Raw genomic sequence first — 23218 nt, 5'->3', positions numbered from 1 at the left:
CTACTAATATTATATTGCATTAAATCAAGCAGTAAAAGATCTCAACACTAGGTGAAACAGAGCAGACAGTTTAAATGGATTTTCACTCAAAATTTATATCCCCATACACCCAAAACTTGTTGCATGTCTTGCTACAGGAGGACACTAAAATCATCCATCCATACATCTATATTCCATACCTGCTTATCCTTTGTAGGGCCGTTGGTGGCTGGAGACTATCACAGCTGACTGTGGGAGACCAGCTTTTAAAACCAGTTTATAGTCAAGGTGTGAAGTAAAGGTCCGCCTGTGGCTCAGTGTGCTTCAATCAATACCACGTAGGGTTGCAAAATTCCGGGAATTTTTATAAGTTGGAATCTTTCCATGGGAATTTATGGGAATAAACAGGAACAAACCAGGAATTTATTCAATTGCAACTTAATGTTGAATGGAACTAGGGCTCTTTCATTTTTTTAATTTAACAATTTGGATGGGACATTTTGGGGATTCTTTTTTGGGGGTCATAGGAGGGGATGAGTCATATTTAACTCCACATTTATATTTTTATTGTTCAATGAAATAATTGATTGTTCAGCAAAATAATTAAAACTTGAGCTTCTGCTTACAAATAAATCTGCTGAAATGTCATGTTTTTTCTATTTTGAATATTTTTACAAAATTGAACTTTTATATTCCAAATCAGCTCTCCCGTTTAGTCCCACCTGTAAGTCTGCTGTTACATCTTTATACGACTGATGCAATGAGCAAAGCTGCCACTTGAACTAAAGCGAACAGTCAGGGAGGTGACAATGTGACGCACAGACAGATAAACAAAGTCAGAATATCAGGGAGAAACCTGACTGGAAATGTAAACAAGAGGTAAATTGAAAGTTGTTTTTGCTTCATGTAAATGGTAAAGTAGGCATTTTTCTCGTGGTCTCATTTATAAGCAGCAGTACTCAGCGAAATATTTATAATATCTTTGGTAAAGTTTTACCACTTGGTCAAAATCATTAAGGCAATATTTCCTAAATTCTGATGCATCAACGATGTGCGAGATGCAAAAAGAATCTTTGCAATCTCAAGAGGAAAACATGGACTCTGCACAGCACTTTAGATGATCACAATAAATTTGGCTTCTAATTTTCCCACATGTCAACCACAGTGGTGCATTTCTAGGACTGTCATAAATTCAGAAATAATACTGACATGACCTTGTGTAAAACTAAAGAGGAAGTTAAACCAATGTTGTATCAAACCATAATTCATAATATCACAGAGGTCATTATTCATCGTAACTTTGACAGTTTCCCTACTCTTTAACTGCCACCATCAGCCGCTGTGTAATAACACACACTTTCATAAAAAGGCACACACAGTAATAAATTACTAAGCAAATGCAAATATCACATCAAACTATACAGCATGAACTTAACCACTATCATTGGAAAATGTGTCCTGTCACTGCTGCAGAAACAGAGACTGCAGCGAGCAGACGAGCCAGCGTTTGTGTCCTGCTTTAAAAATGATGTCAGCTCCCTGACAGTAGGGTGCTGGGCCTGCCAACCATATTCTAACTCATAATTCAAATATTATTAATACATATTAAAATAAAAAAAAATCACAATAGCAATTATGTTTTTGTTCTTTGAATGGTGCCACAGTGCAGAAAATATATAGACCTAATCAATCTTTGTGTGAGGTTAAATTTACTATACAAGTCAGTTGAATTAATCAAAAAAGGATTTTAAAGAAAGACAAACTATTAAATGTTTTTTTTATTTATTTTATCTGATAAATATAAATGTTTCTTGTTTAATTAGCCCCTGGATTCTTGTCTATTTTTTTTTTTTTTTAAAGGCCCCTAGGCAAAGCGAGTATCACTGCCCTACATGCTCACTCATAGTCAGTCTAATGCACAGATACTACATTAATGTGGAATACCTAAAAATGTGCAAATTTGATGATGGGACTCGACCCAGATGCATGTCAAGATTGGTCAAGTTCATCATCATGTGTAGAAGATTTAATGTGATGTCTGAATCCATGATCAGCTTGAGAAGAAGCTTTAGAGACACTGAGAATGATTGAGATGCTGATTTGAAGAGAAGAGAGATGAAAAGTCTGAACTCTTTTTAAGTTGTTTTATGATCAAAACCTATATTGACGATAAAGATTGGCATGTAATACTGAAAGTTGTTTCTTACATTCATGACCTTAAGGGAGAAAAAACAGAATGACATCATTAGTGTATATACATTTACAAAAAAAGAAAGTTCACAGTTTGAGCTTTAGATATTTTGTCATGTACTGTATCTAATTAAAACAGGATTTACAAATCATTTTATTCTGTTTTTCTTACATTTTTTCAGAGCATCCCAACTTGTTTGGAACTGGGATTGCAATATATCACCTAAATATTTACTAAACCTCTTGAGTGATTATAATCCCCCACACAATGAGCTTTTCATTCAAAAGCAAATGGATTTATTTTGACAGGTACTTTAATCAAGTATTCCAAGTTAACTTGAGAGGAACTTTAAATAACTGAAGCAGCGGAATTGATATTGGCTCAACAGTCAATAATCACAGTAGAGATTCAGCCATCGGCACCAGGCTGGTTAAAGCACTTTCCCACCTTGTGGTTCAGCAACTTGAAACTCTGAACGTGATCTTTGACTGGCTTTCACTGGCCCAAACACACACACGCTCCTTGTCTTTGTGTTGGCTTTGATAAAGGGGCTGGGAGGTGGGGAAGGGAGTAGCGGAGTGTGTCAGCTCCTGGAGTAGGCTTACTGTGCTAGGAGATGCACTGGGCCATTACACACGACCTTTGACCCCAGCAGGCAGCCTGAGGTGAAATGACGCGGGCCTGGTCTTACTCAGCTGGAACAGGGCAGAGGTAGGCAGGCACTGGATGACTTTGTGTTTATTAGTAGTTTTGTATATGCATATTTGTGTGTGTTCATACGGTGGTGTGTGAGTAGTGACCACACATCCCACCCTCCAAAAACAGACGCAGCACCAGAGCGGCCACAGGCTCGCAGAGCTGCAGGCCGGTCCTGTGGCTATGCAGATGTGACTGCGGGTGTAAAATATGAATTTTAATCACAGCCACCTCCCTCCAATTACCAGCCAGCGACCCTGACGGGGATCTGCTGGTTTGGATGAGGGAATGACAAAGCACACATACATAAAATATGTCAGCTTTCTTTAATGCAAGATATAAATGCATACAATGGAAAAGAATGCAAATGTCTGTTTAGGTTTGATAGAGTTTTTTTTTTTTTTTTTTTTACGACTAAGCTATTGGTAATATAGTTATCCTTTCTGATGTTTAGTGGAGGGGGTTTCCTAAAGTTCCCATGGATAATGGGCACATTTCATGTTGGAATATTCTGAGCAGCTACACCTCAAAAATGAGTTTGACTGCAACTACAACTACTAATCCCAAAAACAGTTGGGACGCTGTGAAAAACATAATAAAAACAGAATTAAATGACTTGCAAATCCTTTCACTTATATTCAACTGAATACAGTACAAAGACAAGATATCTAATGCTCAAACTGGGAAACTTGTTTTTTGTAAATGCATCTCATTCTGCATTTGTTTCTGCTGTAAAGTGTCTCAGAATGAAAGAAGCCTATCAGATTTGTCTTTTTTAGCCAAATTTCAGTTGCAAAAGATGAAGGAATACTCTGCTTAGAGCCTTCAAGTTATGTCAAAATTCATTGCAGCAACTGAACTCACATTTTACTGACTGAAATAATTCATGTTTGGCTATTAATATGTTTCTACTTACTTTACGTACAATCTTTCTTCTGACATAAGATTGGATTGAAAGAAGTTTCCGCCTGTATTTACGTGAGTATTACACAAGTATTTATTTGGCCTGAATTGGGCCTCCAAGGTAGTGCCACCTCTCAGATGTTTGTGCCATCTCACAACAAGTTTATAAGAGTTAGGCCAGGAGCTCACACAACAGCACAACCTTGTTGTGAGAACAGAAACAAATGTTGATTCTGTAATGTGATATGAAACCACTGCAGTCTGCCAAAAACGAGATTTATTTATGCCATAAGATAAAAGTCCACCCCTGAGACGTGGCAAAAGAAGTGCCTTAGCACCATGGATAAAAGTTACATGCTGTAGTTAAGAACTAGAAAAAATACAGTGGAAACACCACTCCAGACTGATAATATTTCATAGGCTAAGAAGATGAGTGGACGAACTCTCTCTGCAGTTGCACACACAGTAGATACACAGACACATTAACATAAACACACACACACACACACACACACACACACACACACACACACACACAGACACTTTATATTAGGGATTGTTTAATTAGCGAGGAGTGTCTCTATCCTCTGGGTCCACATGCCAGTCATCCACGCCTGTGACGAGTCCGTCCTCATTAGCATGACCCTCCTCCTCACTGTCCACTCCACTGCTCAACACACAACCACTCAAGCATGGACACCTTGCTAATTATCGCTTAATGTGTGTGTGTGTGTGTGTGTGTGTGTGTGTGTGTGTGTGTGTGTGTGTCCATGCACACCAATCAAAGGTACATGACTTGATGGTTGACACTAACAGTCTGCTCAGAAAAGAGAAAAAAAAACTGTCATGTGCAAATGTTGTCAATTTATTACCATTAGCTGTTCTGTTCTTGGCAGCAATTAAGAACAAGGGATTATAAATTAATAGCTGTGCTGTCTATTTAAATGCTTATTTAGCTTTATTTATAACCAGATAAAGACAAAATTCAGACTTATTGTTAGTCAAGTATTTATTTAATTCTCTTTAATCATTTAACATGCATTTCCTCCATTTGTGTATTCATCATTGCTTCTACAACTTATATTTATTCATTATTTGTCAGTGAGAGAATTTTATCATATATTATTTTATTTTAAATGATAAATATGTTTGTATTGTGATTTTAACTCAAACTAACTTTTTCTTATTAGAGAGTTTCAATCATTTCAAGTAAAATGAAGTATATTAGTCTTAACAGCTTATATTTTGCATTCAATTATTTTTTAACACCTAAAACTTTAAATGGTGAATTTAATTCATGTCAGAAGTGAATTTATTGGATCTGGGTTTTAGTAGGTAAAATCTACATAGTTATCAATATTGATGACTATATTATTGTTTAGATTAAGGTTTTGGGGTATTTGTGATGCAAAGAGTTAATAAACCTATTGCCTTGTTTATCTCGCCAGATCTACTCCAACCTTATTCTAAAAAACGCATGACTCTGTAAAACCAAAATAAGAACTGAATGCACTAAAAACAGAATGAGTGCATGCATGTACAAAAAAATCTAATCCCAGTTTGAGCTCAAGATATCTTGACGTACTGTATCAACTGAATGTAGGTTGCAAAGGATTTGCAAATATTTGCAAATACAATTTATTTTTGTTTTTATTAGGTTTTTCTCAGCGTCTCAACTGTTTCTGGAATCGGAGTTGTCCTTCAAAAGCATCAGCAGACCTACACAGCAGAAAGAAAGAAAAAGAAAGAAAGAAGAAAAGGGGGGGGGGGGGGGTTTAATCCTCAATAAATGTGTATGTAGTGAATACATTTAATGTTAATCAACACATGAAGAATTGTCTCTAAAATTTTAAATCAGTTCCTGGTGATATAAATGAGGCCAAAAAGTTAATCCGCCAACTCTCATTTCCCACTCAAACATACTTGCAGATGCACATATTTATATGTCTACATCACTGCTGCAAGATATATATAATAAGACAAGTTACAAGTTATATATGAATAAGACAAGTTACAAAATAGGTGCTGACATTTATATGTAAATATGAACCGGGGCGAGCCCATATCCTCAGGCGCCCACACGCTCCTTTGTTCGTCTCCAGTCAGAGACACTCACCCAGAAACAATGAGGGGGAGAGGGGGGGCAGGGGGGACAGGGGGACAGGGGGACAGGGGTGGGGGGTATGTGACCAATGCCAAACTACCCTCCTGCCAATGGGGGAGGTCACACCGGGAGGGTCAGAAGACAGTGAAGAGGGTGAAAGGTCAGCAGCACAAGAGTGTGTATGTGGTTCTAACTATTGTTTCCCACCAGTGTGTGTGTATGTGTGTGTGCGTCTTATTTCCCACTGCTTACATCACTCAGTAAGAGATCCCATTAGTGCTCTGTTAACCAAAATGCCAATAAAATTACCAACAATCAAAACTAAATTAAATAGTTATGCCCCAACTTAAAACTTAAATTTGTATACTGAGGGAATTATTCACTCTGAGGGGGAAACGGCGAGAGGATTACGGATTCGAAACTAAACGCAACATACAATCGCTTTTCTGTCGGATTCAATCGATGTAAAAGCGAGTTTAAGTGAGAAGGAATTTTCTCACATGGTGTAAATGGCCACGTTACGGCACGATTATGAAAGTCATTTGCAGAGGCTCTAAACATCTCTGAGCAATTTAGAAAATACTCAAGGACACATGAGGTAATCACTTCTGGGTGCCAACTGGCTTCAACATGACAGTTGTGATTAAAAAGATTTCCACATACCACACGTCCATGCGCGCACACAGAAAATATACACTTCCTGCACATATAAATTCATGCAAATAAACACACACATGCGTATGACACATATATGCACACAACTTCTCTCCCATCACAGATCTGACCTCCCCTCCTCCTCTCACACACCCACACAGCCATTATAACCAGCATAAACAAGAATGACAAGTTGAGATTAATGAAGGGCCCAGCAGTGACAGACCAATTTAATTGTCAACCATGATGGCCACTGAACTCCACCAGTGTATTTATACAAGGTTACCGTAGTGCCTTAAAATGTTGCTAATTGATCATGACCAATAAGTAATTAGAAAAACTGATATTGTGTCCTTCCTCCACACGTGTCAAAGACACACACACATGGTCTCAGGGGCAGTGAGGAGGGGCCAGCGAGCCTGAGAATCATGAGTGAGGAAAGAGAGAGATTTGAGATAATGTGTGACATTTTATTGCTGGAGTCATGTCAGTGGAGAGGCTTCAGCTGAACAGGCAGCAGATAACACAGTGGTGGCTAACTTGCTCCATTTTTGTTAAGCTTCCAGTCAGTTACATTCCTGTCTTCATGGAAGACAAGTGATGTGTTTTTATACATATTTGAAAGTTAAATTTCAGTGCAGATGTTGAGTGTGGTAATGAGTGCCTCCATACTGAACTTTCTGAGCCATTAACTCTCGTAAAGTGTCATCAGGCACAACTCTGACCCCGTTATGCAGAGATCAGTTCACACAGATAAAAAATCAACTAGTTCACATTTATCATTCACATTTACATTTTGAACCAAGTTCACTGTCCCATAACAAGAACTCTTGCTGATCTGGCTGCAGACGTTTGACTTGTGTTTTCAGTCCAGGCGGGTACAACATTGAGTGACCCTGTTCAATGTTGACCTCAATTCATAAAAGTTGTCTTAAAGTAAAAAATGTACTTTTACAAGGACAGTTGTATCTGCCATCATTGCGAGCAGCCCCGATGCATTCAGCATTCTAACAGGAAACTATGGGGCAGGAAACACTATTTGACAAGGGGACAAACTTCAGCACAACACTGGCATGCCAAGTGTCATTAACACATGCACATTAGCAGCAAAATGATGCGTTCAGTTCACTAAAAATATGAGCATGGTCAATGACAATGCACAACACGAGTAGAAGCGGGGAAAAACAAAAAACATTACAACACAGTGTCAAAATATTTTGCAAGGTAATATTATATTGATACACAGAAGCCAAGTATCCATATTTTGTTGTTGCAAATACAAAACTTGGTGCTAGAATAAAATCAAATGCTTGTATAGTTTACTCGATTCTACTAAATTGAGCTTTTTTCATTTTATTTAATTTGGATTATGAAGAATATAATACAAACAGTTTTATGTCTGTCAGCTTGACAAGTACATTGCCGAAAAATGTTGTCTTATTAGGTAAAGCAGATGTTGGCAAAGTTTTGGTAGCATTATACATAGTTGAAAAACAATAACAAATGGCGATATATCACAATATATGTTATGGCAATAGTCCGGATTTTGCAAAATGTTTAAAATCACAATAATATCGCATTGTGACTTTAGTATTATGATAAATTGTATTGTGGTCGCTATACTCTACTGAAGAGTATATAAAGTTTATTTATCCATAAAATGTTTGTCTAAATACTGAAATATTTTGCAAATTCTAAGCAGAAACTGAGCAATGGCTGAAGAAACACTGCATGCATTTTTTTTCCTTCATATTCAATGCAGGTTCAGCTACTTCTTTGAACCCTCCCACCAAAACCTCCTTCATCTCCTACCTCTCACTTGTTCTCCCTGCCAGCACCAGTCTGATCCAAGTCCGGTTCCCAGGAGGTTTTTCTGGGTTATTCTAACCACTGAGAGCTGACAGTGGCCTTGGCTCCCTGGCTTGACTTCACGTCCTCCGCTGGCAGCCCAAGGCCTGGCTCACTGGGAAGGAATGTGTGAGAGAAAGACAGTGTAAATAAATACTGTAGGGTCGAACAGTGACACCACAGCCAGAGGAGACCCCAGCGCTGGAAAGGGAATATGAAAAAAATTATCTTGGTGTCTGGAGAGTATATTGAAATCCATCTTAGCCACCTGTAACTGTTATTTGTAAAATGTATAATATGGATCATTTGAGCCAGATAAGAATCAATAAATCTTACATCACACTTTATGTCACATACGCAAAGACATGCACACACAAACTGTCTAGTTGTATCTGATCAATGGAAAACATTTAGTGAAATGAAAACTTAAATATACACCTGCACACATGTGCATGACATTTACAGAAAATAATATCAAACACATGCTGGTAATCAGTCTGCCTTCCGTTAGAAATGATTTGTCAAATTCAGAATACTCAGTCTTCTGATTGATACACACAGGGAATCACACATGGCCTTTTCTGACATAGTGTTAGACTTTTTATGGAAACTAAGAAGTCCCAGGTACTTAAATGATTTATTTAAGTTCTTTGTGCTTTAGTTTTTCCCCCCATTTTCAACACTTCTTAAAACTGTGAAGGTAAGACAAATTAGACCGTGAACAGCTGAAAGAGCAAAGGCGAATTTCCATGACATGCTACAACACAACAAGCTGTTGTGTGAATGTGATGTTTGGAAAGAGGAAATGCAGATTTGGAAAGTGAGACAGATAACACCAGAATAGCAAAACACCCGGTAACAAATGATACGCGTTGCATCTTTTTTCCCGGGATATAGAATAAATTTAAACAACTGGCAAACAAAGTTGAGTTTCACTTTTGTTTCTCTTGATTGTTCTCTCTCTTGTTCATTCTCTATCTTTATCTGAATATTTTTTGCATCACTGGAAAGTTGACTACATCACTCTAGACCTAACGTCAATATATTAAATTCCCATCCTTAGCTTGAATCTCAATAATAGCATAACAACTACGAAGGCAAGCAGAGAGCGCAGACCTCCACCAAGGCCATGCTCCATCGTCCGTTCTATTAATAAAAGAACAAAATAAAAGAGATCTGCTGACAGCCAGTCATACAAACAAACAAACCAAACTGAAAATAAAACCTCCTGGCAAATGTAACTAGTGCCTTTCTGCAGTCATTTACAAGTTGTAGCACTCTTGAGGCTTTTTTTTGACTACTTAGTAAATGTTCAGTGCTACACCCACATCAAGGCACACAAAAAAACATTTGAAAATGGTTAAAAGCCCCTAAAAAAAAATAAAAGAAAGCAAACTCTCACTGCCAAAAAGGCGTCCAGTGTAATCGCAACTACACCTAGTGACCCAATTTAAGCTGACACAAGTAAACATTATAAGTGAAATACAATAGTCTATCTGAAGAGGAACTTTGTCATTTATTAGTGAAGTTGTAAAAAAAACTTCCAGCATTTCCAGAAATAGAGCCAATAAAATCCAATAAAAATGTAGATTAATAAGTAATAAATGACACTGTGAGCCTGAGTTCTGAGAGAGACAGGATTTCTGGTTCAGTTGACAAACTGTGAAGTCTTTATGACAAGAACTTATAGTGTGCAAGGATAGTTTTGACCTGAGAATGAAATGTATTTGGACTTTTTTCAGTTTTCCTTGTAGCAGCAGCCTCCTCAGTCTTTGAGACGGTCAAATAGGGCAGGATTTATATGTTATATAGGCTGTAAAATATTGATTCACCACCTACGAACACACATACATTATAATGCAGAGAGTAACATCTTACTTCAGGCATCTGTACGTTCTGGGAATAAAATAAACATATGCTCGCTCCAGTATTGAGCAGGTTACAGTGGCACTGAAGCATCTTTGCACTGGTGATCAAATAGAGCACACTTTATCTCCAGTCAGCATGTTTCTGTTCATGCAGCACATACTAGGTCACAGTGTATCAGTGCTGTGTGTATAAAAGCTTAAAAGACCTAAATCATGATATAGATACCAGTCCCTTATGCCCATATAAGGTCATGAATGATGCAGCAGCCATGTGCATTGGGTTTCATGGGAACTCAAAAAGAAAAGTCTCTCTTTCTCTGACTGTTTATAATGTAAATGACAACTTTTAGTGTAAATCATATGTCATACTCTGCATGGATCATGATCCCTCTGACACACTTTAAATGCTGCTGCCAAATTCAGGGTTTTGTTTGGATTTGACACATATCACTGCTCAGTGAAGCTGCGGTCGAGTTATATGAAGAAAAGGGAGAAGGTGTTACAACTCTGATGTGTGTGCGAGTAGGTCACAGCAGAGGAGTAAAAAATGCCTAGCACTTTTTGGGTTAGTAGTAGTAAAATAAAAGGGTCAAATATGAGAATCTGACATTCAGATGTTGATTTTGAGAATCTTTAGAGCTTCTGGAGCAGAAGTGAATAACAATATGAGTAAAAAATCTGCAGAATGATACATTATGATGTGTGGCTGTTGATGAGGTCCACAGGTCTGACAGCCGTCAACAACTGACATGTTTTTTAATCTGGTTTAAAGCCTGATTCATGAAAAAAGTCACTTGAATAAGAGGACCTTGTATTTTTATAATTACTATTATTACTTTTTCTATTGTCATTATTATCATTACCATTAATTATTTACTAATTTGTATTTATTTGTTTATATTATTATTACCTTATACATATAAATAAATGTAAAACTATATTTATATTTATTATTTTTTGATATGAAACCTCAGCTTGAATAACAAAACTTTACCTCAGAAAAACATACCTCAGAGTACATATCAATTTTGTTTGTAAGTTTGTTCACCTATAACACAAAGAAGAGAAATTAAACTTTTCTAGTACACAGTAGCTCTCAGAAAATACTACAGGTGTGATTGCACCTTTAGATGCCAATTAATTTAAGTTGCGACACATTCAATGTAAAGCAGCTGATACACATCAGCTCCATATATCACTCCGTAAGCATCTCCGTTGAAACTGAAACCGCTGTGACATCATGACATCCCAGCAGCAAATGCACAACACTTACATTTGCATGCACTGCTAAAAACACACTCAAAATTTGCTCATGACCCTCCCCATTTTCCCAAGTTTCCTAGGGGCCTGCTGTTGGCGTAAAGGCTAATGATATCTCGGGGGCTGGGTGTGTACGCCTGTTAGTATGGGGACACCTGGGGGGGTAAAAGGTGTTCACCCTACTCGCTGAGTTGATACGAACCTCTGCAGACACCTAGGCTGAGCAGAGAGGGTGTGACCTCACCCCTGACATAGGAGTTGGCACCTGTCACGCACATTAACACAGGCAGATGCAAACACACAACGACTTGCATGTATGAACTGCACCATCCAAAAAGCTTTCATCTACACACTTGCACAAACACGCATACAAACACATCCTCCCCGGCCTGTCTGCCACCTCCAGCTCTCCCGTTGGCAGCCGGCTGGCGAGCACAGTGGGCAGTGTCAGATAAGAGGATATACACAGGCCGTGTTTCAGGGTAAGGTGTGTAACAACAGAGGAAATCAGGGAGCTGATTAAAGTCTCGCAGGTAAATAAAACATCAGGACATCCATTATGAGAGACCTAGGTAATTAGTGCATGTCTTAGGTTTAAGTAGAGGAATGCACAGTAACAAGAGCCACAAAGGAATTCTTTAAAGACTGGAGGAAAGTGTAAGTAATGGAGAGGAGCTCCAAATTACAAAATGACAAAAAAGATAAATTAAGAATCATCAGTCAAACCCCTGCAAGTCCTGATCATCCAAAGTAAACGCTTTGGAATATATTAAACTTTACAAATCATTCATCAAAAAAAGAAACATTAGCATGCGTCTAAGGTTTGCACAATTGAATGAGACTTTAACTGTAAAAGCTGTCCGTAGAGCATATCTAGACAGGAGGAAGTTGCCCAGAATCACATCTCTAATGACATAGCAACGCTTTGTACTGAGGACACGTCTTAATACATTTTAAAAAATAATCTGTTTCACATTGTTGCTCGTTGCTATTAGTGTTTCCCCATCTATGTTGCCAATACAAATTGCTTGTATCACCAGCTTCATGCAGCCGAGCAAAAGCACCAGAGACCGAGAGGTGAAAAGTGAAAAAGATAGATGAGCCAAAACCAATTCAGTCTCTGTAGCTCTCTTGATGATCCAAAATAAGCACTTGACCAAAGCTAACATCATAGACTGGAGCTATATTTATGGTGCAGATAAAATATTTATATAGTGAGTCATAAAGTCTGGTCCTGGAAAACAGCTGTGGGGGTATTAGACACTGCAAGATTTTGGCAATTAACATACATTTCTTTAGCAGGATATGGTATTACACATGGTTTGATAGTTAGGTACACAACATCCAGGCTACCATCTCTGCAGCTGACTTTAGTCCTTTGTTGTCTTACTTTTTTAGGTTGTTTTTTTTTTCTTTTTGGGGGTGGTTTATTTGTTTTTCACACCAAATAATTCTCCAATCTAACAGGACAAGTAAGACAAAAATAGGTTGATTCTGAGACATACAGACCAAACTCTTTAAATCTTTTTCTCAGACTGGTTGAAAGAGAAAGCATGCAAAAAAATCTCTTATCAGGAAATCTTTTTCTCCCCTGCCTCACTAAAACGGCACAACAGCCCTGCTTTAAAACTTGATCTTTAGTGAATAATGGATCGTGGTACTATCAAGTACAGAGAGGAGGATCAACCTCGGTATCCCAGACTAAACATTGGCCTAGATGCAAGGATGAGTTATGTCTATTCCAGTCTATAGTTTCTTGATTTTGAATGAAAAGCAGCTAATTAGAGATAAATAAATCATGGGCGGGCTATCGGTGGCTGTAGGGCCGGTGTTTGGTGTCGGATAGTAGATCTTAGACACAGCGAGGTCCAGATTAAAGTTAATAATGGAAAACCCGCTGGTTCAAGTGCTCATAGTACACACAGCAGATATCCAGCTACACTGCTAACAACATGTCCAGGCTTTGTCAATGCTTGATAACATGGCAATGCTTCACAAATCTATAAGTAAGGTTTAAGAGTTTACTTTTATAATTTATATACACTATGTGGCCAAAAGTATGTGGACACCCTGTTTTGGCTAGGCCCCTCACTTCCAGTTAAGGGAACTCTTAAAGCTCCAGTCTGACACATATTTGGGGAAAGCCGTTTCCAGTTTTAACATGTTTACCCACTGCAAACAAATCCATAAAAAAAAGGTTCTTATTTCGGTGTAGGAGAACTTGAGTCCTGACCTCAGCACCACATGACACCTTTGGGGTGACCTGGATGAGCCAGGCCTTATCACCCAACATCAGTGGCCAACCTCACCAACACTCTTGTGGCTAAATGGGAGCAAATCCCTGCAACCAGGTTCCAAAACTGAGTCCAGAAACATTTGGTGATGTAGCCTCAGACATACAGAATCAAAAAGGTAATATTTGATAGAAAAAGAAGACATGTAGACTAGGCTTTAGGCAAGTTCTGAAATATATTTACATTACTTGTGTTTTTTCCATGAGGCAGGCCTATGAAGTGTGAGTTTAAAGCATCTTTGAAGGACATTCTGCATTGTATTCTCTAGTTTTCTGTAGCAAAGTTTCATAGACAGACCTCATTTAACTTCTGCTTTCAAATGCAGCACAAAATGAGACAAAATACCATTGAGATCCAGAGGGGCGTTATGGAAATGGAGGGAAAAATCAGGTCATGTTTGATATTATGCACAATATGTACAGAGGGATGGGGGACAAAAAAGAGCATTAATGCAACTATTAAGAGACTCTTTCCCCAGTCTTATTCATTAAACATAGAAAGTTCTCACACTCGCAGTGAATCCGCCCCTTGAGATGAAATTCTAATGTGATATTAAGAGAACTGGGACAATAGCAGCTTATTACCATGAAGCCAAGGCAGGCAGGCGGCCATGTCCTCCGCATGTAAACACGAGCAGAGCAGAACACTTTACAAGATGCAAACGCTGACGTTGTCTCACAGCAGGCACTGAGAGTACAGCTCTCCAGAGTGCGGCAGTTTTTCCGTATCTGTATTCACACAGCTTGTAAGTTTGTTTGTACGAGCAGAGGCTGAAATTGCAACTTTAGTCTTGAGTGAGGATCAGCTCTCAAGAAGCACTCACGCTACATTAAGCAGAGACAGAGAGGTGAGGGCATCCAGCTGCTTAAAACAGTTCACCTCACCTGACATTGTACGCCTATAAATGTAAATTATAGGCAACATATTTTTGCATTTATGCAAGTACAAAGCCATAAAACCAGCACATAACGTGGCAAAGTTGTTCAATTATTTCTCATTTCGGTTTAGTAGAACTTACGCTGTGTCTGAATGTGAACTTGTACAGTCTGTTAACATTTCTCAACATCTCGTCACCTTTGACAGAGAAGTTACCACCTTGGAAACACATTCACAAGCAACACATTTCATGCTCTTATGATCTCCCAACTCCACTAAAAAAGCCAATTAGTTGACGGCAAACACATGCTGTTTGTGAGTTGAAAACGGCATACACATCTCACTGTTGTCAAGCCCTTACAGTGCCAGTTTGACTTAATTTACCAAACATCTGTTGTCAGCGGGGGTTTTCAAGAGGAGAGCAGTGCAAAGAGGTTTAAGCAAAAGTTAGTTGAACATAAAACTAAAAGCTGCACTGATCAATATTTATACATTGTGAACGGTGTCACATCGGAGTGAGAATTATCAACTGCTAAGAGTGGGCAGGTCCCTTAAGAAGTTAAAAAGCAATGTTTTTATTTTATATTATTTTTACATCATTCTTTACATCATTTACACCACTGTGGTCAGTAATTTCTTATGAAATACAGCTATTTTCACCCAAACCCTGTTATTTTTAGCTAACTTTTACCAAGTAAACCTCACTTCATTTGGAAAGGCCACAATGCATGTTATGAGCAGAAACTGACAGGCAAGTGTTGGTATCTAACAAGTGGGAAATGAGAAAGGCTTTTATATTTGTGTCAGTCAGTGGAAACCAAAAGAGGCCTAAAAAAGAATGATGACTTGTCTGTGGCCAGACAGAACAGAGACAAAACTTCAAATGAATAAATGAACAAATACATTTTTCAATATGTGCCAAAAAAAAGCAGGTTTTTATTAAAACACAAAAAAGAGATCATGCACACACCCTCATGAGTGGAAAATGTCTTATTATAAAAGTTTTAATTCAATTAAGATTTTTTATTTTTTTTTAAAACACATTTTATTAGACAGAAATATCATGAATGTAGCACTGAATGTTCAGTGCTAAGAATGAGTGTGTTGTGATTCTACCTTGTCCTTGTGAAGTGAACTCTGACTGCAGGGCTTGAAGAGGTCTTGGAAGCTGAAGGAGAACTTCTCCAGAACTTCTCTCTCTCGATTGAGCCGAACGTCGGCTGACAAACAGAAACAACAAATGTTTGATTATTAAATTAATATGGGTTCAGTTCCAGATCATGAATACACAGCTGCATATTCAAAACACTTTTACTAAATTAAAATGAACCCTCTGAACCACACAACCTGGCAGCAGCTCTGAGAGACATGTTTTAAAATCTAATAAAAGTTAGATTTGCAGAATTTCCCACAAGAATGATGGTGAAGCAAATGTTTTTGTTTTAGAATTACTGTCCCACTTTAAGGTAAGTTAACCTTTTTGCTTTAACAGGCTTTCCATACACAATATGGTCTCTTCTAAACTGATTGGGACACTTGCTCTCTCATTATGGACGCCCTTCTGAAATCCAAACTCCTCCATTGAAAGTATCTGTGTCCTTTTCCCACCTCATGTTGTGTTTACAAGTTAAACTTAATGCCTTGGGGAAAAACTACATGCACACTACACATCTAATTGCACCTTCATTGAATTTTCTTTTTGTTGGCGCCCTTGTTTTCCTCGACCAGAAAGCCCAACCTCACATCTCTAAATATAGTGCAGACAAAACACTGACCCAGAAAGAGCTGAGACCCAGACTTCACCTTCTCTCCTGGTTTTCTGTCTACAAGTCTGCATCTTGGAGGCTGCTAGTGGAATCAATGACCATCTCAAAGTGTGATACCGACAGCCAAATGTCAGCCCGCTCTGCTGCAAACCCTTCTACCACTGCTTAATTTATTACGTTTAGATTAAATCCGGTGAAATTCAATATTTTAATTGAATGTTTAGAGCCTGAGTGTTCAGTGATAAATTTCCATTGGCGCCCTGCGCTCCACTATCATGTTTCTCGGCCTAATTACATTTGCATAAATGATGTTCGTCATTATTATCACGGGTTAGGTAGGCACAAGAGGGGTGAAAGAAGGAGCTGCACAGTGTGAAGGTGCAAGGGCGGGCTGAAAGGACACCTGCACCAATGATCCTTTTATTTTTTTCTTCCTGTGATGACCCACAAAAGTGCTCAGGATACATGTCTTCCCAGTGTGCAGAGAGTGAGAGTGGTAGGTTTCCAGGGAGCAAGCTTTGGCAATATCAAGTCTCAGTCCCTGATCAACCACAGACGTAAACCACTAAACGGCAACAGTTCACCTCAGACACAACAGAGCAAACTATCAGTCTGTGACCTACTGTCTGAGATCAATGAAAAATACATTTCTCTCATCTTGATAATGTCAGGCAAACCTAATGTAAAGACAGTACAGTTTATTATGTGTTGACCTTTACCTGTTGTTCATTTATCATCGTTACAGACAGAAGAGCTCAAGAAATGCATTATTACTTGGAGGGTAAGGCACAAAGTTGCAAAACTTAAACCTGCATTAATCAATATTTTTTAAATTGACTTTTAATGTGAAAGGCTCTGCAGCTCTTTTATCCTCTTTCAGTTCATTATTGCAACTATGTACTCTCAACCATTATAGGAAGACATTTACAGCAAAAAACAAAAACAAAAAAACAACCACACTGTCTGCCCAACAACAGAGTCAGGGTTAGCAGCTAGCTGGTGAACACAGTTAAGCAGTTAGCAACTTAAGAGCCATGTATTTTCTCAGGAGAATTTATCAAGAAACAGGGCTTAAAGGTGACTTAATGTTGGACTTACATTTAACAGGTGAGCTCACATACAATTCCAGGTGAATGTTAATGTTACTCCATGTCTGCTTGATGTGTAAATAGGAAACTTTTTGCTAAAACATTGTATCTAAGGGCATTTTTCTTGTATGACAAACCAGAACTGTAGCAACAACCACCCTCTGTATTCCCTCTCAACAAACAAATTGACCTAATTGGACTAAACCATCAGTGAAGGGGTGCTCATAATCTGCATACATAGAATCTTTTCCAAATAGACATTTAGATTTAAAAATAATTTTCATAATTTTCATCATAAATGAGCATTTAACTACAGAACAAAGCATCCATATAGCTTACAACAAAACATATTTAATCAAAAACTCTTATATACCTGAACCCCCCTCCACTAACATGGCGCAACCAGGAAGTAAAAACAGAAGTATTAGCATGTCAAGGGTGCATTCAGACCTGACAAACGTAGCAAAATGTTGGTTTACACTGAAACAGTGGTGCTTTGAACATACTTTTCAACTTTTTAATATAGTGGGATTTCATGAAATTTTTATTACAGACTTAGGGTCCAGATAAAATACATTGCATAGAATAAAACAATAATAAATCGTGGTTTTAAAATAATATAAATCAGTGTCCTACAAACACAAATGTCTTGACAGCTGGGACTTGTAAAAACTTTTTGTTTGATGCTCCCAAGATGGTTTTATTTTCAGAGTCATCAAGCCAGCAAATACATTTATACATGAGATGTCTTATGGCATGGTCTTATGAAAAGTACATATTAAGGTTTATATACATGTTGCTACAGAAAAAAATTATAGCAAAAATGTACTTCAGAGCCTGTTGTACACTAATTTGAAGAAACATGATGTTCAACCCAAAAAACTGAAGCAACACTAAGCACATAATTTCTATATTGAACGTGTGCCAGTTCACCCATTTGTCACAAACTGGCGTAAGGAGAGCAGGTGAGCTTAATCAGCTAACGACCCTGCCAATTGACTGCTGAGGTCGGCCAAGACAGCATCTAAAGCTGAGGACAACGCTGAGGATTTTTTTTGCCAGATTTTACCAACAATTCCCAGTTGGGTAAAGTCTGTACCAGTCTGCACTAATTGGGGACAGTAAGCATGGATAGTTGGCTAAATTTTTGAGCTGAATCTGGACGCAATTGGATAACTGATTACCGACCCAACATGTGGCCAACAGCCAATGAAAAAGAGAGGGTGGGACACAGGAAATAGCATCAGAAGACAACGGGAAGTAGCTGGAATATCAAAACAACGATTTTATTGTTTAAGTTTAATTGGCGGTTGGCCAACAACAAATTGGTGCATTACCGCCACCAACAGGTATGTTTGTTTACTCTTTAAACTGTTGCCCTCGCAAGAGTTTGATGCTTCCAGTTGGCCTTAGTCGGTTTCACAAATCATGTAGTCTGCGATACCTCTTCAGGCGCAGTTGTTAAGTGTGTGATCCCCAGTCTTTCAGTCGTCATACAAAAATCTGCTGAAACCAGTGTGTACTCCAAGTCTTTTCAAAATCTGGTTGTAAAAGTTGTGGTGTGTGCCCAACTTAAGACAGTGGTTATTCTAACTTCCCATGACAGCCAGAAACTGCAGACGGATGAAACCTCCAATGTCGCACAAAGACAGAAATGGCAGGAAGTACAACATTGTGAGATGGAGAAGAAGCTTCGCAACATGTTATTCAAAACAACTTTATGAGCTGGGTTGGGCTGCAATGTGGTGTAGTGGTTTGCATTGTCACCTCACAGCAAGAGGGTCACGGGTTTAAGTCCGGCTTGGGGCCCTTCAGTGTGCAGTGTGCATGCTCTCCCGTATCTGCGTGGGACCTCTCTGGCTTCTTCCCACAGTCCAAATATGGACTATAAAGTATGGTTCATGTTTATCTAAATATGGATGATACTTTAACGACAGACAAAAGATAAAAGTAAAGACAGAAAGACAATGAGAGTATTTGCTTCCAAGCTTTTGCTTTCTAGGAAACGTATCAGTTTGTACAATCTATGCAAAAGAAATCCTGAATCAAGACAAAGGATGATTTATATAAAACAGCATCCCCCATTAGCCCACACTGGGCCTCTGTCAGACTTATAACTGATGGCAGTAGGTAAGGTGATCCCTGGTAACAGTAACACCACTTGTGGTCATATGTACACAGTGCTTCAGAGCTCTAAAGTGGGTGTCAACCACTGATGCAGGCAGGGTGTGGGAACAATATGTTCCTGAGGAGCAGGAGAGTGGGATGGGAAGAGATGAGCAGAGAGATGAGAGGCATGGATGTTGGCAAGGGTGGCAGCTGTTCCAAGTTTCGAACAGACTGAGGTTACTTGAGGTTTTAAGCATATGGGTGGCTGGTTTTCCACCACAGAACTGAAGTCGGGCTCAGGCTGACTCATTTATATTTTAATAGATTACTGTGATCTACTCTATTCTACTCATTCCTTCTCGTCTCTCTTGCTGACCTCATCAGCTAAAATTTACTCCTTAAATTGTTTTTTTTGTTATCCAAAAACAAAACACTCTCCCAGCATGAAAATAATTAAAGCAGTTGTGGTTGGGTTATAGTGGATGAGGCTGGCAATGCACTGAAGAAAACAAGTAACTGGTGAAGTCGAACATCAGGGAAAACAATAAAAAGCCAGATATTTTTCCCAAGAGATGGCAAACCTCATCGAGAAATTACTTTTATGTACTACTAATTTGCAACAGCAAACATATTTTAAAAGAAACTTGGAGATAATTATGTTATTGAATGTTGCCAAGTCACAAATTGCTGGCACTGAATGTATCTGCAAAATGTTCACTTATTTGTTTCTCTACAAGATTTGCTTGTAGCTATTAAAGGATGACTCAGCTTCTTTTATGTTTATGTTTATGTTTATGAACTTACATCTCAAAGGGAAAGATTGAGGTCTCTGTTAAATACTGAAAAAGTGACTTGTAGCATTGCACAGGATGTGTTTACTTTATTTTAATTTACCCGGAACCACAATCTTTCCCTGACCTTAACCAAAGTGCTGTTGTTTCCTAAACTGTAACCACACATGACTCAGGATAAAGACCCACGTCTCCATTGTTAAAGTGCTGTGCTTTGAAAAAAGAAAACATTTTCAGTTAACATAATCCAGACAGCAATGATATGTTTACCCTCAAAATATTAATTGGTAAAATAAATTAGTAGTATATAAACATAATTTCTCAGCCACAGAGTTGACCAAACCAGAAAAAAAGCATAAATATGAGATTTATAGTGTCAAATGATGAAAAACACATATTTTGACATTGTATTAAAGCTTTGTTGGCTTGGTTTGGTGTCTCTGCAGGCAAGAAAGATCAGGGCTAAGAGAGAAAGATGTCTTTTTCTTACTTGGTTATATTTTATAGAGTCTGACAGCCATCATAACGGTTAGATTTGTGACGCAACTGTGAGACCTCAGCATGATATTTTGCAGTCATGCTCTATCATAGTACAGTATAAGTTAGTATTTATGTTTCCACTTTGTTAAAAATATAACTCTAAGCTGCGCAAAGGGGTAAATTCAGATGTGTAAGCTATATTTTGTGTGAGATATGATCTGCAATTTCCACTGAAGAGAAAAAAAACACTGAATGTAAATATTGGAGCCGAGGTCTGATTTTTAAAGGGACAGATTTTCACCATGACGTCAGCATAGGGTTTTTGTTTGTATAACGTCCATTGCTTCTTGATTAAAAGCCTGCTCAGATTTTCACTCGGTGGACTTCTCAAGAGGAGTAGCCTGGCTTCGGCTTGGGTGACCAGATCCTATTAAGAACTGCAAAGAGGTTTTCTCCTCTTCACTACGGAAATAACTGCCGTAATGTCTCCCTTCTTCACCACTTTGGAATGCTTACCTCTGCCTCCCCCCTGCCCCTCTCACTTTCCCTCTCTTTCTTTCTTTTTGCTCCCATGCTGAGAAGAGTAAGTGAGAAAAATGATTAAATCATATTTTGTGAAGGTGGGGGCTGGGCAAGGACAGACGGGGGCTCTTAAAACAACACTAGGTACATCGTCAAAAAGCAATTTTGGCGCTTAGGTTACAGCCACTGACGGGCCGTTACACAGCGCCCCATGGTGTGGGGCTGGTGGTTAAAATATGAGTGGGGCTGAGAGGACCTCCTTATAGTGATTGAGGAGGATTCCCCACTGTTCAAGGCAAGCTGGAGGTTAAAGCCCAGAAAGATTCACTGCACACTGCTCTGCTGGACAGGATAAACCTGTCTTTCAGATCCCCCCCCTCAAAACAATGCCGGGAGAGGTCTACTTTGTGCTTGGATTAAAACTGACTGCCTTCCATTAAACACAAAGATCATTTAAATACTCATGAGAGAACAAATGCACAGGTCGACTTTGATTTGATTGACTCCAAACACATTTCCAGATGGAGAACTTCTCTTCGAGTTTCAGGGAAGCCAGACGTTCTCATTCCCCAACAAGAGCGAGGAAACCGATAGCATAATTTGTCCGCTTAGGGAAGCTCCTGTCGCCACTAAACCTTTGTTGGAATTAAAGCCAATAGAGGGTGGAGATGCCCAGGGGACCCTGGTGTTGTCTGAAAAGTCGGGAGTAGAGTTACTAGAAATTCCCATCCCTTGAGTCCGACCCCCACAGTGACCCCTTCCCCACCCCAGGGAAGGTCCGATGTACAGGTAAGAAATGAACGCAGCGCTTCATGACATCGAGATGGTAAGTGGTGCCATTGTCAAAAGGGCCATCCAGCAGGGTATCAGGAGGTTAAGTGTGCTGCAAAAAGATCCTATTCTTCCAATTCTATCTGAACCGCCATCCCGCCACTTAATAGATGTGCGGCCCTCCTCTCCTCAATAAATACACCACCTTCTCAAAGTCTGTCAGATGCTGCTTTGACATGACCTCTTAATTTGACCAGATTAAGTTCTTTCTTCCTTTTTGTTTTCTATTTCATCGCGGCTGACTTCAAAGCAGGGGCAGGCGGGTACAGTGAGAGCCTGTCACAGGCTGACTTCAAACGCTGCCATATAATGCCACATTGTCATAACTAGCTACCTGGGCCCCCCGTTATGATGTGAAGATGATATGCCCTCACTGACCTCAAAGCGCCCCATTATAACAAGCATTCTTTTTTTGTCTTGCAGTCTTCCTGTGCAGGTTGAAGGGTTGCTTTAATTAGCTGGATATATATATGTATAACAGCTGCATAACATATACAATCTTTTCATTTAGCAATAACAAAGGAGTTGAATTCAAATTTATATTCTTTAACTTTATCAACTTTTTCACTTTTAAAGAAGAAAAAAATATGACAACTTAATTTGAGTTTTTGAGCATGATTAATGATTTGTTTTATCTTTTCCATTCCATTTTCCAGTCCATTACTACAATGGTCAGTTTGAAGTTATTTTAAATCCATTAAATACTGTTGCATATGTCTCACACAGTATGTATGCCATTGCATGATTTCATAAAGAAAAAACCTGAAGACTGATTGCAACAACTGTGCTATATTTAATCAAAATCAAAATCAATACACACAAACAACGCGTATCCAGTGTGCAATGTTTTATTCACCAAATATTTTGGGCTTGTATATGAATTTGTATACACAACAAGTATCATTATCCTTTAAAAAGAAGAAGAAAAGGAAACCAAATATTTGGACCAAACTTTAAA

The 23218-nt window shown here is 38.6% G+C and overlaps 1 long non-coding RNA gene across 4 annotated transcripts in view; it reads right to left on the bottom strand.

The window, feature by feature from the left end:
* The window catches only part of LOC131993187 (uncharacterized), a 60426-nt gene extending 42613 nt beyond the window's left edge, over positions 1-17813 (bottom strand). For 2 of the 4 annotated variants that reach the window (XR_009396292.1, XR_009396293.1), the window contains exons 1-3: positions 17538-17800; positions 15790-15893; positions 8340-8490 (exon numbers count right to left, since the gene is read on the bottom strand). This is a non-coding gene — a long non-coding RNA (uncharacterized LOC131993187). Of the gene's footprint in view, positions 1-4530; positions 5489-8339; positions 8491-15789; positions 15894-17537 lie in introns of those variants that run through there. The other 2 variants (XR_009396290.1, XR_009396291.1) reach the window with 2 other exon arrangements.
* Between the last annotated feature and the right edge of the window lie 5405 nt (positions 17814-23218).

This window comes from Centropristis striata, chromosome 20 (assembly GCF_030273125.1).
Source record: "Centropristis striata isolate RG_2023a ecotype Rhode Island chromosome 20, C.striata_1.0, whole genome shotgun sequence".
NCBI lineage: Eukaryota > Metazoa > Chordata > Actinopteri > Perciformes > Serranidae > Centropristis > Centropristis striata.
Note: the sequence above shows the minus strand (reverse complement) of the source record. Positions and strands in the feature narration are given on the sequence as shown.